Below are 16371 nucleotides of genomic sequence, written 5' to 3'. Positions count from 1 at the left end.
GAGGAGAAGGCGGTTTAGCAACCCTAAACAGCTTTTCAACACTTTCAATTCTCTCCTCCATCCCCCAGCAACTCCTCCTTCTTCACTCATCTCAGCTGAAGACTTGGCCTCATTCTTCAAGCAGAAGACTGATAACATCAGAGAAAGCTTTGGCGTGCAACCCCTACAGCCCCTCCTCATAACTACTCAGCCCTCCTCCTAAAACTAACTTCTCCACCATTACAGAAGATCAACTTTCTGCTCTACTCTCAAGATCAAATCTCATCACCTGTGCACTTGACCGGTCCCATCCCAAACCTCACCACATTCTTGATCCCAACCCTAATCCATCTCTTCAACCTATTACTAACATCTGGTGTTTTCACCTCATGCCTCAATCACACCCTTTCTCATAAAACCCTACCTTGACCAATCCTCTGTGTCTAGCTATTGCCCCATATCACTTCTCCCCTATGCCTCAAAAGTACTGGAACAACAAATCCATCTTGAACTGTCCTTCCATCTCTCTTCCTGCTCCCTCTTTGACTGCTTACAATCTGGCTTCCGACTGCACCATTCCACTGACACTGCCATGACTAAAGTCACCAATGACCTACTAACCACCAAAGCCATGCGAGACTACTCTGTCCTCCTTCTCTTGAAACTGTTCTCTGACTTTGACACAGAGGACTATTCCCTATTACTTCAGACCCTCTCATCTCTTGGCATCACAGACTTGGCCCTATCTTGGATCTTGCTAAATCTAACAGACCGGACATTTATCATCTCCCACTCACACACCACCTCCTCACCTTGCCCCCTCTCTGTCGGGGTCCCGCAAGGTTCAGTCCTAGGGCCCCTTCTATTCTCCATTTACACCTTCGGCCTGGGACAGGTTATAGAGTCCCATGGCTTTCACTAACACCTCTATGCTGATGACAAAAATATCTACCTCTATGGACATGATATCACCTCCCTACTAACCAGAATCCTACAATGTCTGTCCTCTATTTCATCCTATTTCATCCTTCTTCTCTAGACTTCTAAAACTTAATATGGACAAAACAGAATTCATCATCTTTCCCCCATCTCACTCAATTCCCCCAACAGATTTATCCATTAAAGTAAATGGCTGCTCACTCTCCCCAGTCCCACAAGCTCACTGCCTCGGGGTAATCTTTAACTCTGAAATCTCCTTCAAACCAAATATCCAAGCTATTTCCACTTCCTGCCAACTCCAACTCAAAAATATTTCACGGATCCGTACATTCCTTAACTAAGAATCTGCAAAAACCCTAGTCCATGCCCTCATCATCTCCCACCTTGAGGTATTGCAATCTCCTGTTTTGTGGCCTCATTTCTAACAGTCTTGCTAGCCCTCATAACCATGGCATAAAAAGCCATCCACAACCTGTCTCCTCCATACATCTGAGACCTCGTCTCCGGGTACTTACTTGCACGCAACCTCCGATCTTCACAAGATCTCCTTCTCTACTCCCCTCTTATCTCTTCTTCCTACAATCTCATATAATCTTTCTCCCGCGCATCCCCCCTACTCTGGAATTCTCTACCCTAACATATCCGGCTCTCGTCTACCATGTAAACCTTCAAAAGGAACCAGAAGACCTACTTCTTCCGACAAGCCTACAACCTGCAGCAACCACCGATCCACCAAACCGCTGCACGACCAGCTCTACCCTCGCCAACTGTATCCTCACCTATCCCTGGTAGATTGTGAGCCCTCGCGGGCAGGGTCCTCTCTCCTCCTGTACCAGTCGTGACTTGTATTGATTAAGATTATTGTACTTGTATGTATTATGTATACCCCTCCTCACATGTAAAGCGCCATGGAATAAATGGCACTATAATAACAAATAATAATAATATTGTGTATAGAGGTGTTATCAGACATTGTAATCCTGTCTCTGATGATAAGGGAGCTGCTGTAAAAGCTTACAGAAAGGAGTCTAAAAAGCCAATGCGGCCAGTGAGAAATTTTCAAAACTACCATTTTTATTATTATTATTATTATTATTATTATTATTATTATTAAAGATCGATTTGTAATTTAAAAAAAGATAATATTGCCATATTTTTATTTTTAATGCATGTAACACACAAACCTGATTTAAATAATAGGTCATTTTCTAATTATACACTCCATCTAAGGTCTGAATAAGCCTGGTCATAAAGAGGTTAAAAAAAAAATGAATGTCATCTCCTATTGCACTGTTTTGTGTTATAAATGAGCACTGACTGCCGCCATATATTAATTATTTTCTGGCGGAATTGCTCTGCATTGTATATTTAGGCCAAGTTCACACTTCCACAGTCTGTCAGATGCTATATGTAAGTGAAGTGCCGCCTGGAGCTCTCCGCTTCCTAGGACATACAGGAGGCCAGATCAGCAGCAGCGTGGACCCAATATGCGTGGACCCAATATCTATTGCAAACCGGGGGGGGGGGGAGAGGGGAGGAGGTGGCACCATATTTATTACATGTGTTTATGACGCTTTTTATGAGCCCTGTGAAAAAAGCATGCAGAAAAAAAAGAGTTGTTGAAAGGCGCCATAAAGTGCACAGATATTATTACCGTAACTCCTTTCACCTACGCCATGTGAATTAACTGCTAAAGGGCATAAGAAGTAAAAAAAAAAAAATCTTTAAAAAAATAAATTCTATTTCAATACTGCCTTTGTGTGTGGGGTGAAGCAGCATGATTTTTAAGATTCTTTTTTATTTTTTTATCACTTTATTTTAGATAACTTGCATGACACATTTGCATTTTGCATGAATGTTAGATGGCGAAACTTTGTTACATTTTTAGACTTTACCTAAAACATTAAAAAATGACCTCCAGTGTCCAATATTTTTAACCCAGTACTACACATGACATGACTTTACGTTCTTGATTCCAAATCTCTTTAACTAGATCTCCAACGAGATCCATTTGTAAAGAGTTTGCTCAGCTTCCAAAGCTAATTTTCATATTCCTCTAATAAGTTTTCTTCACACATCAAGCTATTGATACATTTTTTCCATGCAGGTTTTTGGTATAGTAACAACAAAATGAATGAGATTTCTAAAAATGCTTTTTTTGGTGTTTTTTCTTTTTTTTTTTATTACTATTTGGCGTTTTTTATCTACTGAGATCAAAATGGTTTTGCACCAAAAAAATGAATTAAAAAATGCTCTAAAAATGTACATAATTTCTGCCAATGCATCAAAATAGCTACTTATGAAAATATCCCTAAATAATTTTGAGGCCTGATCAATATCCTCCTGGGAGAAAGGTTGCAGAGAGCAGCTCTCACACTGGAGGACCTGTCCTTTGCTACATTACACAGACAACACATCAATATACTGTGTAATACTCCATTTCCCCTGCGGAAGTGCTGTCCAGAAACCGAACATGTACCATCAAGTTTTCCAATAGATTACTGTTACTCATTGATGTTGTTTTTTTTAAACATTTTGTGATTGTGATGATATCTAAAATTTGTACTGATGTCTCTACCCTTAAAAGGAATCTGCTGGATTCATACTTCCTAAACCACTGCAGCATGAATCAGACGTTGGCTGCACGATTAAAGCCGAGTATGCTTTTCTCAGAAACTCTCCATCATTTCAAAGAAAATTTAGTTTGAAGCCCCCGATCGGGTTCTCACTGCACTACTCTAGTTGATTGACAGATTACTGGCATGTTTGTATATAAAGAGAGACCTGTCAATCAATGCAGGAGCGTTTTAGAGAAAAAAATTACTTGGTTGCAATCGAGTATCCAGGCTTTGATTCTCATGCTGCCTGTGACTTGGGGCAGCCTGAATCAAGTGACAGATTCCCTCCATAAATCTACAATTCGTCATGATGCAAAGTCAATACACTCTCAAATGATCCAGTAAAAAATAATACTTTTTGGGTGATTGATAGCAACTGGATTGCACCTATGAGAAAAAACCAAGTAGTAAAATCACATTAAAGGGTTTGTCCCACCAATAAAGTACATTTAAATGAATAGTTCTTGGAATAATAATAAGTTCCATAATTTGGATGTATTAAAAAATGTTCCTGTGCTGAGATAATCTTATAAATGTGCCCCTGCTGTGTACTGTGTAATGTCTGTGTCTGACTGTACAGGAACATGGTCTGATCATGCCACATCTCCTGGGCAGTGGAGGAAGCAAAAGAGAGGATACAGACAGCAGGGGATCACATAAGAGTATACAGGCAGGACAGCAGGGGATCACATAAGAGTATACAGACAGGATAGCATGGGATCACATTAGAGTATACAAACATTACAGCATCGGATCTCATGAGAGTATACAGACAGGACAGCACGGGATCACATGAGAGCATACAGACAAGAGAGCATGGGATCACATGAGAGTATACAGGCACTACAGCATGGGATCACATGAGAGTATACAGGCACTACAGAATGGGATCACATGAGAGTATACAGACATTACAGCATGGGATCACATGAGAGTATATAGACATTACAGCATGGGCTCATATGCGAGTATATAGAGATTACAGCATGGGATCACATGAGAGTATACAGATATTGCAGCATGGGATCACATGAGAGTATACAGGCACTACAGAATGGGATCACATGAGAGTATACAGACATTACAGCATGGGATCACATGAGAGTATATAGACATTACAGCATGGGCTCATATGTGAGTATATAGAGATTACAGCATGGGATCACATGAGAGTATACAGATATTGCAGCATGGGATCACATGAGAGTATATAGACATTACAGCATGGGCTCACATGAGAGTATACAGAGATTACAGCATGGGATCTCATGAGAGTATACAGATATTGCAGCATGAGCTCACATGAGAGTATACAGATATTGCAGCATGGGATCTCATGAGAGTATACAGACATTACAGCATGGGATCACATGAGAGTATACAGAGATTACAGTACAGGATCACATGAGATTATACAGATAGGACAGCATATATTATTACGCTTAAAGGATTAATCTATGACAATTATATGGCCGCTTGTCACATAACCCATCTGGGGAAGGCCATTTATGCCCATCATTAGTTATCAGCACAGTGACATACATTTAGTAGTTATTGCATCTGGTATTTCAACTTAGTACCTTTCTCATATGAGGAATATGTCAACAAGCACAAGTGCGTCTGTGGGACAAAGCAATAATAAATATTGTACTCTTGCGATGTCCAAATCCATTGCTGTGTTTGTGAGAAATAATTCAAATATGCTAATGAGGACCCTTGTGCACCCTTGGCCGCAGTGAAACAGTTCAGTGCACCCACATACCCACTTGTTTTCTGTCAATCGTTGCTGTTCTTTGGCTTCTGTAAAAAAAAAGGCGAATGGGTTAATGGTTTTTATTTCTGTTATTTTTTACTTTTTGGGGTGGAAAAGAAACAGATATTTTACAGTTACTCTATCTTATTGCAACTACTTCCCTTAAATTTATTTAATTATTAGAGATGCTCGGATCAACCTGTTGCAAATTGACTTTCAGTTGAATATCCTGACATTCACATGCCCCTGCAAATTCGAACAACTTGCAATTCAGTATATGAAAAATAAGGACAGGACAAGTCATCAGCATTTTAGGCTTTTGCAGCTTAGGGATAAAGTTAGAGGGCAAAGCTTATTCCACATAGGGATAGGAATAGGTGAAATTTGATTGTATTGTACTACTGCCCCAGTATTGAAGCTTGAAAATGGAAGCGGGTTTCATTCTGTGAAAAATAATCCAAAAATTTAAGTGAGATAGGGATATGCTGGACCTGAAGAGTCAGCATGAATTAACTGCTCTGTGCAGTAACAGAATCTTAGTAAAAACATTTTTTTTTTATTCTTCACACACTGGAAACAAGGAGGGCAATATTAAAACCCTCAGTGCTAATTTTGCAGCTAAACACAACTCCTGAAACCAAGGCTTGTGTGTCACAGAAAGTGTGATTGTGGGAGAGACAAACAACATTTTTGTCAAATCAAAACAGATATCCATAGTCCAGAAAAGTAAACACAACGGTCTACCTCAAAGTGTTGTAGAAATAAGAAAGATGATTTTTTAACACTTTCATGTTGCAGTAGTCCAATATTACACCTGTACACGCCGCTCAAATACAGCTGCTGGTTATCACCAGATAAAGGCTGAAAATCCGTTTTTCACTATGCAGATAAGTTAAGGTCACTTGGACATTAAGAAGTTTGAGGTTGCATAAAAGGGTTTTTAAAAGAGGAAGAGGACTTGAACTCTAGTGCCACTTATTGGAAGTAGCAATCCTAAAAGTCAATATTGACCCCTTTATTATGAGCCTTGCTACGTGACTTAGGATAAAAGCCAAACAAACCAGAATCTTAATTTGCAGACACCTGTTCTGGGGTGTTGACCATCCTCAGTGCAAAGCATGAGATCTGATTTGGCTATATAAGAGGCCTCTCTGAAGAGACAATTTTATTATTATTATTTATTTCTATAGCACCATTGATTCCATGGTGCTGTACATGAGAAGGTGTAACATACAAAGTACAGATATCACTTACAGTAAACAAACTAACAATCACAGACTGATACAGAGGGGAGAGAGGACCCTGCCCTTTCGGGCTTACATGCTACAGGATGGTGGGGAAGGAACAGTAGATTGGTCGGTTGCAGCAGTTTCGGTGTTGGTTGAGGTGAGATCACCGGTAGTGGTGAGAGAGAAGGAGGTAGCGGGGTCATTGCAGGCTGTAGGCTTTCTTGAAGAGGTGGGTTTTCCGGTTCCATCTGAAGGATCCAAATGTGGTTCATAGTCGGACTTGTTGGGGCAAAGAATTCCAGAGAATAGGGGCTATTCGGGAGAAGTCTTGGAGGTGGTTGGGTGAGGAGCGAATAAGTGTGGAGGAGAGAAGGAGGTCTTGGGAGGACCTTGCATATTTATTTTCCCAGAAAAGCATTGCACAGCCTAAAAGTCTCCTTGCACTGCCTTGTCAGAGGTATGTCACTCTCCACAAGAAAACACTGCAGAGAAGATGTGGATTCCAGTCTGCGCTGCCCAAATAATAGATTTCCAAGACATAGTGACAGTTAAGAAGTGGTTTTATCTACGCGTTTCAGGGTGAATACTATCCCTTCCTCAGGAATATACCACATATAGCACAAGAAGAAACATTACCACTTAGACTCTGCTTAGACCCCCAATGAAGAGCTCAAACTGGGTTCAGTTCTGTCCTAGGAGACCTCCAAATGTTATTCACATATTTTCTATTCAATTAGAGGCTTTGAAGTTTAGAGATTTCTGCTGAATTTGTTACAAAAAAAAATCTAATTTTTATCTAACTCTCATCCATGCAGACACACACTTGGATCAGCTTCATAGGATGTCAGTTGACAAAGCAGAATGTTTGTAGAGTGTTGGAGGAAATCGACAATTCAGAAGGAGACCTATCAAACTCAGGGAGAACAAGCAAACCCCATTAACATGATATATGTGTATGATGTGTCCTTGTTCTGATGTCTCTACTTACCTGAGTCTAGAAGACCATGTGTTTTTTTTTGGTACAGTTCTAGAAAAAAAAGTGTGAATAAAGGATTTAGAATGAACCTTGGTAACTTGGGACAACTTCAGAGCTGTTTAGTAATTAATGAGAACTTCCTGCGTCTCGTTGCTTCTCTCTCACTATTTTGTGATGAGCATTGTTAACCAGAGAACAAATGAGTCCCTGAGTGCAGCTGTCTGTGTATCTTCCCTACAATGTTTTTCCCTGACAGCCGAGGGACACATTTAAGGGACTTTTCAAAAGCTGCCTCAGAGACGCTCATCTGATCTCTATCGATAAGCTGGTGTGAAAGGTATTATATTCCTTCTTAAGTACAGCTGGAGAATATAAGCAATTTCAGGTGACCGGGGCTTCGAACGTAAGATGAAAACAACTCAATAAATGGTTACATTCTTCCACTTTACAATATGGATGACCAATAACATAGACACAAACCAAAGAATACAGCAGCCACTGCGTGCACCGAGGTGTCTGCAAACACTGAAAACATGAAAAATAAACTGCATTACTGCAATAGAGATTATATTTATAAAGTGAAGGTACTTAGTGCACACATTGCTTTTGGCCCAGGAGAAATAAGTCCGATAGAAATGGTTAGAGTGCTATCAAATAAAGGTCACTGCCTTCCTTGTCATGGCTGGTGGGCTCTCATTAATTGGCCAATCTGTGTGCTAAGCTTTTTTATTTTATAAGCATATCCTATATAGCAGTAATGCATCCAAATGTCAAATACTAAATATTTGCAGACATCTTAGCACACTCAGTGACTGCTGCACTCTGGTTTGTCTTTACTGCAGATGATACAGCTCGCACGTGTTCACATTTGCTTCATTCTGTTAGGAGGTGCTGATCAGTTTTTTGCAATATACAGACAAATCCTACATTTGCGTTTCCTCATTTCTTTTTTCTGCTTTTTTTTTCAATAGTCACTTGAAAAATACATTACGGGAAACCTGTTAGCATGATTTTGTGATGTAAAGTAAAGACATGACTGCAATGGGGCTGTAACACAGATTAGATTTATATTGATATCTTCAGTGAAGAAATCTGCTTTGTGGTTCTCAAGTAATCAACATTTGAAGATTTCTGCTAATTAGATTTTGGTGCACAGGGGCCGGACTGTGCACTGGGCCTTCTCCTCCCTGTGGTTCCCCGGCCCCTCTGCTACCTCCGGTCTGTGATTCTCCTGCCTTTCTGGTCTATAAATGACAGGTCACTGCTGAAGGCAGGTCATTCATAAACCGGATGCAGGCAGAGTGGCTGAGGAATCACAGGCAGGGATGAGAAGTCCTGCCCCTGTGCACCGAAATCTAAACAGCAGAAAACTTCAAATGGTGATTCAACAAGAACCACAAAGCAGATTAGTCTATTTTGATCCTTTGACTTTCCCAGTATAGCGCGGTGAAATATAGTCTTTTTTACAGACATGTAATATGTGTCAGAAACGCGTAAGGTAGCCTTGCCTGTCATGGTGGCTTATTAATATGATTTGAAAACCTTCCTAATAAATGTGAGTTTTATCTTTTTTATATAATTTTGCTGATGGAGACCACCTCTTTTTTCCTTTGGATTCAAAATGTCTAATGTAGCAATTTTGTTATTGCATTCTGTTTTTTTTGGATATGTGTGAAAATTGTATTTTTCTAAAATGTTCACATCTGCAAAAAGGCCAATTTGGCCCATTGCCCCAGTTATCATATGGCAATAATATGTTTGCCTTAAAAAAAAACAAAACAAAAAAAGGCAAAAGTAAAAATTTGTCTACTACAGTTTACGTCTCTGTCTCAATTCTCAAAAACTCTGTCAGCATACTAACATACGCTTACCAATGCAATTAAACAGTCATAGAATCAGAAGGGGTAGAAATATATCTATTTAGACACACATAAAACCAAAAATTATAACATAGACACAACATGCTCTTGCCAAGAAGTTTCCCCCTCAGGTGACATAAAGTAATTAGTGAAAATATCACGCACTTTGAGGCCAGAGATCGGTCTACGTTGAGGGTTCATAGGTGGTCTCACCCTATGCACATTGTCCGGCCTACGCACAACACCAGCAGAGGAGGAACAATCATGTATCCTGGTGAAGTTATGAAGAACCACACAGGCTTTAACTACTTCATTAACATTTTGTTCACTCAGCTGAATGGCAGACTGGAGTACCCGCCATTTGGCACTAAGAATCCCAAAGGAACACTCCACCAGTCGCCTAGCACGTGATAGGCGCAAGTTAAAAATTCTGCGCCTGTGGTCAAGGTTGCGCCGGGGATATGGCCTCATGACATTGCGTGTTAACTGAAATGCCTCATCTGCCACAAGGACATAAGGGACTGATTCTTGAGTGGAGCCTGGTAGCTGGCGTGGTGGTAGTAGATCCAACAGGTTGGTGCGTAGCCGCCGAGCCATAATGGAATTATTGAAGACTCGAGAGTCTCCCATCCTTCCATAGGCCCCAATGTCAACAATTATAAACTTGTATTGAGGGTCGGCCAGAGCCAACAATACAACAGAAAAGTATTGTTTATAATTGAAGAATTGGGAGCCAGAGTTCGGCGGCTTACGCACCCGGATGTTTGCCATCAAGGGCCCCAATGCAATTAGGAAACTGGCATTCCGCCTTAAAGTCCCTTGATATCCTCAACCAGTCTTCCATCCTGGGCTCGGGCATGACGACTTGATATAGTCTTGCCCAGATTTCAATACATGTTGACCTGACTATGCCAGAAATGGTCGATCTTCCAATGAGAAACTCATGGTGGAGGGCGGCATAAGACAGGCCAGTGGACAGGAAGCTGAAGAACAACAGAAAAGGAAGATTTTAGAATGCACAAATTACAAAAAAACAGGTACATACATACGAAACTTGTTAGGAATTCAGAGCGACTAACACACATATTTGGTTGCACAATTACTAAGTGATATTCAGTACATATTACACATAACATTCTGGTCTATAAGTTGAAACATATGTGGACTAAGATGAGGGCATTAAACTTAGTCCAATAAGCCAAAATACATACTTTGGGCAATACATTATGAACATAGAGAATGTGGTTGTGTAGTACATACCGTATTTTGAGTAGAAGTCGCTCCTCTGCAGATATAGCTTTGCGCATCCTTGTGTCCTGAAAGGTTATCCCAGGGCGCACTGTCTCCAAGAGTTGATCAAATGTTGCAAGGCTCATGCGACAGTATTGGTAGAATTTTACAGGATGCTCCCGCATAGAAGAATAGAGTCGGTGAAAATGACCTCTTGTGAGTCGTTGCCTCAAAAGTGGATGGACCCACATGCGTCTCCTCCTCCGTGGATCCACTATCACTGGGTATGGTTGGTCAAAGTGGCGGGACAAAAGCCCGTTGAAGAGAACCTGCTCAGTTGTGTTGAAACTCAGACTGTCTGTCATGTTGCACATACATCACCAACACACCTAGTGAAGCCAAGGTCACAAATGGCCAGAATGGAGGCAGCCACCTGTTCCTGAGCCAATAAATAGGGTGCAGGCTAATGATTTAAATAGTTAGCAGGCCTCAAAACCGTTAAATGTCCATTTTGCAAGGCTGCGAGAAAATCTCGCCATACGGATTGCATACGGATGCTGACATGCGCAAAATACGCGACCGCACCTTGCTTACGGTTGACATACGGAGCACTATCATATCATATAGACCCCTCAAAGTGACTTCATAGAATCATAGAATCGTAGAGTTGGAAGGGACCTCCTGGGCCATCTGGTCCAACCCCCTGCTCAAAGCAGGATTCGCTAAATCATCCCAGTCAGATGTCTGTCCAGCCTCTGTTTGAAGACTTCCATTGAAGGAGAACTCACCACTTCTCGTGGCAGCCTGTTCCACTCATTGACCACTCTAACTGTCAAAAAGTTTTTTCTAATATCTAATCTGTGTCTCCTCCCATTCAGTTTCATCCCATTGCTTCTAGTCTTTCCTTGTGCAAATGAGAATAAAGTTGATCCTTCTACAATGTGACAGCCCTTTAGATATTTGTAGACAGCTATTAAGTCTCCTCTCAGTCTTCTCTTTTGCAAACTAAACATTCCCAAATCCTGCAACCTTTCCTCATAAGACAGGGTTTGCAGACCGGTCACCATTCTGGTCGCTCTTTTCTGAACTTGCTCCAGTTTGTTGATGTCTTTTTTAAAATGTGGCGCCCAAAACTGGACACAATATTCCAGATGAGGTCTGACCAAAGAGGAGTAGAGGGAAATAATGACTTCACGTGATCTAGACTGTATGCTTCTGTTAATACATCCTAGAATTGCATTTGCCTTTTTTGCTGCTGCATCACACTGTTGACTCATATTCAGTCTGTGATCTATTAGTATACCCAAGTCTTTTTCACATGTGCTGTCACTTAGCCCTATTCCTCCCATTCTATATATGCTTTTTTCATTTTTATTGCCCAGATGTAGTACTTTGCATTTCTCCCTGTTAAAAACCATTCTGTTAGTTGCTGCCCACTTCTCCAGTTTATTTAAATCTTTTTGAATCCTCTCTCTCTCTTCTCTAGTATTAGCTATCCCTCCTAGCTTTGTGTCATCAGCAAATTTAATCAGTTTACCCTCAATTCCTTCATCTAAATCGTTGATAAAGATGTTGAACAATACAGGGCCCAGGACAGAGCCCTGTGGTACCCCACTTGAGACATTCTTCCAACTGGATGTGCAGCCATTTATGACCACTCTTTGGGTCCGATCACTAAGCCAGTTATGAATCCACCTAACAGTTGCCTTGTCCATTCCATACTTAGTCATTTTTTCAATAAGGATTGTATGAGAGACTTTGTCAAATGCTTTGCTGAAGTCAAGATATACTATATCTCCAGCATTTCCTTGATCCACCCAATCAGTGATACCGTCATAGAAGGAAATTAAGTTAGTCTGACATGACTTATTAGCTACAAACCCATGCTGACTCTGTTTAATCACTTCATTCTTATCCAGGTATTGACATACATGTTGTTTAATAATTTGTTCAAAGATCTTTCCTGGTATAGAAGTCAGACTCACCGGCCTATAGTTGCCTGGGTCCACCTTCTTCCCCTTTTTGAAGATAGGAACAACATTTGCTCTTCTCCAGTCTTCTGGCACTTCTCCTGTTCTCCAAGAATTTTCAAAGATTATGGAGAGGGGTTCAAAAATTTCTTCTGCTATCTCTTTCAGTACTCTGGGGTGTAATTCATCTGGACCTGGAGACTTGAATTCATTTAGGTTAGCTAAGTGTTTCCTCACTGTCTTTCTGTGTTGAAACTGTGTTGTTGTGACTATTTAGGGGTCATTCATCCGTATTACGCATGTAAACTACGGACCGTATTTTGCGTCGATTAGTGTGACCCCGGCCTTAGCGTGACTCAAGGATCTTAAACTGGAGGTGTAGTTTTTAGTGTCCCCTGTGGGGGCACTGCAGTATTCAGCTCAAGCTGTTGTAAATCTTTTGCATAAGGATTTGCTTAAAACCAATTTCTATACAATATGTATGCGCATCAGAGTTGTCAAAAAACTACAACTCCCAGCGAGGCTAAGGCATATTGAGAGCCATAGCTTACAGACTCCAATTCTACAGTACCCCAAAAGGACTATGAAGCTACTACATGTTGCAGAGAATCCATTACCTTTTAACGTCTCAAGGAGAAATCTCCTCCTGATAGCCTTAAAAAGGCAACTTTCAGCTCCATGGATAATTCTGCCTATTTCTAATATTAGGATATTTTTGTGTTTACTATTTCGAGTAATGACTAATTTCCCACCATATCAAGTGTCAGGCAGCTTGTCATACGCGTTTAATCAATGTTTCCATGCCTCAGCTCCCTGATAGGCAGCATAATAATGCCAATTAATTAATATAATGAGTGACTCCTCTGGAGAAAGAATTAGTATCCGTATAAATAAAGTATTTCTGACATTTTGCACTCAAGTTACTAAGGCTGGATAGCAATTTCCACATTATAATGCACCAACTAATCCAAGTCCTGTTCAATTTAAAGGGAATCTGTCATCCCATTTTAGCCCTATGAGCTGCGGCAACCGCCATCAGGGGCTTATCTACAGCATTCTGTAATGCTGTAGATAAGCCCCCGATGTAACCTGAAAGATAAGAAAAACAAGTTAGATTAAACTCACCGGGGGGCGCGGTCAGGTGCAGTGGGTGTCGCGGTCCGGTCCGGCGCCTCCCATCTTCTAGTGATGACGTCCTCCTTCTTCCTTCTCCCTCAGCTCCTGCGCAGGTGCACTTTATCTGCCCTGTTTAGGGCAGAGTAAAGTACTGCAGTGCACAGGCGCCGGACCTCTCTGACCGTTCCCGGTGCCTGCGCACTGCAGTACTTTACTCTGCCCTCAATAGGGCAGATATAGTATGCCTGCACCAGAGCCACAACAGAAAAAAGGAGGAGTACGCCATTGCTAGAAGATGGGAGGTGCAGGACCGGACCACGACACCCATTGGACAGGACCCGACCCCCGGTGAGTATAATATAACTCATTTTTCTTATCTTTCAGGTTACATTGAGGGCTTATCTATAGCATTACAGAATGCTGTAGATTATCCCCTGATGGCCATGGCAGCAGATTTGTAGTGAGATCTCTGTCCGGCCCATAGATCTTAACAGCTCATTTACATATTAAGAAATAAATGGATTTCTCTGGAATAAGACATTGGATCACAGATATCAATGTATCATTTTATCCAGCTTCCCATCACCTGCATGCCCATATAGATGGCTGTAAAGGGTTGATCCTACTGACACACGACATTTGAAAAAAAATGTAATTAAAAGCACTTAAGCGATAAAGTAGTGTGCTCATCTCCTTTCTTCATCAGTGCATTGTTCTTCTTCCTCCCGACTTCCTGTTTGTCTGAGAAATGTCCGCTCCTTATGATTGACAGTTGGTACATCTGAAAATCATCAGGACCTGCTTCAGTCTTTGTCCTTCGCTGTCACTTTGGCAATCAGCAGTAAACTATACAATTAAAAATCCCTCTGTTCTTGTAAATTGAAAATTTGTAAAATTTTGAAAGCTTTGTAGTTTTAACCATTAATGAGAATTCTCTTGTAAAAGCAAAATTATCTCTACTTTCATTTTATTGCTTTAAATTCCTTCTCTACTTTTGCTTTGAAATCCAGTGGGCAGTCCTATTCAATGGTTGACAGCTATATATATAAGGCAGGCACTCGGATCGCAGCGTTCAGCTGCATAGAAATACATACAGCCACACACTCCGGTCCCGAGTGCCGGCGGCAGTGCCGGATATTGATGCGAGAGACTCGCGCAAGTTTCTCGCATAGCACTCGGAAATGTGACAGGCATACAGGGAAGGTTATTAATCACTGAGACCATCCATATGACTCCTGATCATCTAGAGCGTAGGGAGTCTAGAGCTGTATTTTTTGCCTCTACAGTTTTGAAAGTTGTGTATAACTTTTCTTTTTTAGTTCTCCCTCTGATGCTTGAAACCTCATTCCTTCTGTTTTGGCATTATTTTCAATGTTACTTTTATGCTATATAATTGCAAAAAAAAAATTATCTGCTAGTCTCCCACAGAAATATATTATAGAGGTAATATTCTCATCTATGATGTGCGGTAGTTCAACTCACTCAATGGTACATGGAGGTAGAAAACAGGAACACCGCCTCTATAAATTTTCTGTTGGTTTATTACATAGATGGCATAAACCAACATGAAGGGAAAATTAAAATACAGCCCTTCAAGCAAAACAGGAAAACAACAAAAAAAACACAATACTGTAACACAGTCCATACATTTCTGCCCGCTCTGGAGCAATACAGGTTCATTTTTTCCTCCTCAGGACACAAACCACCGGAGATCCTCTCTCCAGTCCTGCTGAACCAAGACTGCCTCTGGAGTCCAGCTATATAAGCCCCAGATCACACCCTGGAGTGGAGTTAAGGTGGACATCCTCCCACCCACTCTACGGATGTCAACATAAAAGCCAACCCATTATATAAATTAGCTTAACCCCTCACGGCGCTTACTGTTCCGGAGGAAAAAACTTTGCTTTTATATCAGTGACGCCATTAAGCGTAGTGACACATATTTCCCGTCCAGCATTTTACTACTGACTTTGACACAGATGTCATAAAATTTTTGTGTTGTACAGTCATCCCCTTTCAGTTTGACTCGAGAGCACCGCAAAGTGAGTATTGCAGACGCTACCCACATAGCCTGTTACATCTAAATCTTTGTAAATAAAAAAAAACTATTCTTTGGAACAAATAATTGCTCTAGTGTTTGAATTTTTTATTTAGTTTTAATAAATGTCCTTACATTTAGATTAATTTACTATTTTTCTAAAGACGGGTCCGGAATTCACCAGTTGCCTTTGGAGAGTGTAACAATTAATGATGAGTGAACGTGCTGGGATAAGGTGTTATCAGGGCATGCTCGTGTGCTAACCGAGTGACTTCAGCATGCTCAAAAAATATGTTCAAGTCTTCAAGGATTTATGTCTCGCGGCTGTTTAACAGTCGCAACATATGAATTGATTGCCTAACAAACAAGCAACCCCTGCATGTGTTGGGGCTGTCTGCATACGCGGGAACTCGAAAATAGTTTTTGAGCATGCCGAAGACACTCAGCTGGCACCCGAGTATACTTGGATAGCACACTATGTGAGCACGTGCGCTCAGTGTCATTGTAGTTGTTGTGACTAGTGAGGAGCGAGTGTGCTCATTACTCGAGTTGTCCGAGCATGCTCTGGTGATCTCCGAGTATTTTGGGCATGCTCGTAGATTATGTTTGTGTCGCTGTAGCTGCATGATTTGTGGCTGCTAGACAGCCTGAATACATGTGGGGA

The sequence above is a fragment of the Dendrobates tinctorius genome, unplaced genomic scaffold, assembly GCF_039654945.1.
Source record: "Dendrobates tinctorius isolate UK_male_01 unplaced genomic scaffold, ASM3965494v1 ptg000116l, whole genome shotgun sequence".
NCBI classification, from domain to species: domain Eukaryota; kingdom Metazoa; phylum Chordata; class Amphibia; order Anura; family Dendrobatidae; genus Dendrobates; species Dendrobates tinctorius.
Note: the sequence above shows the minus strand (reverse complement) of the source record.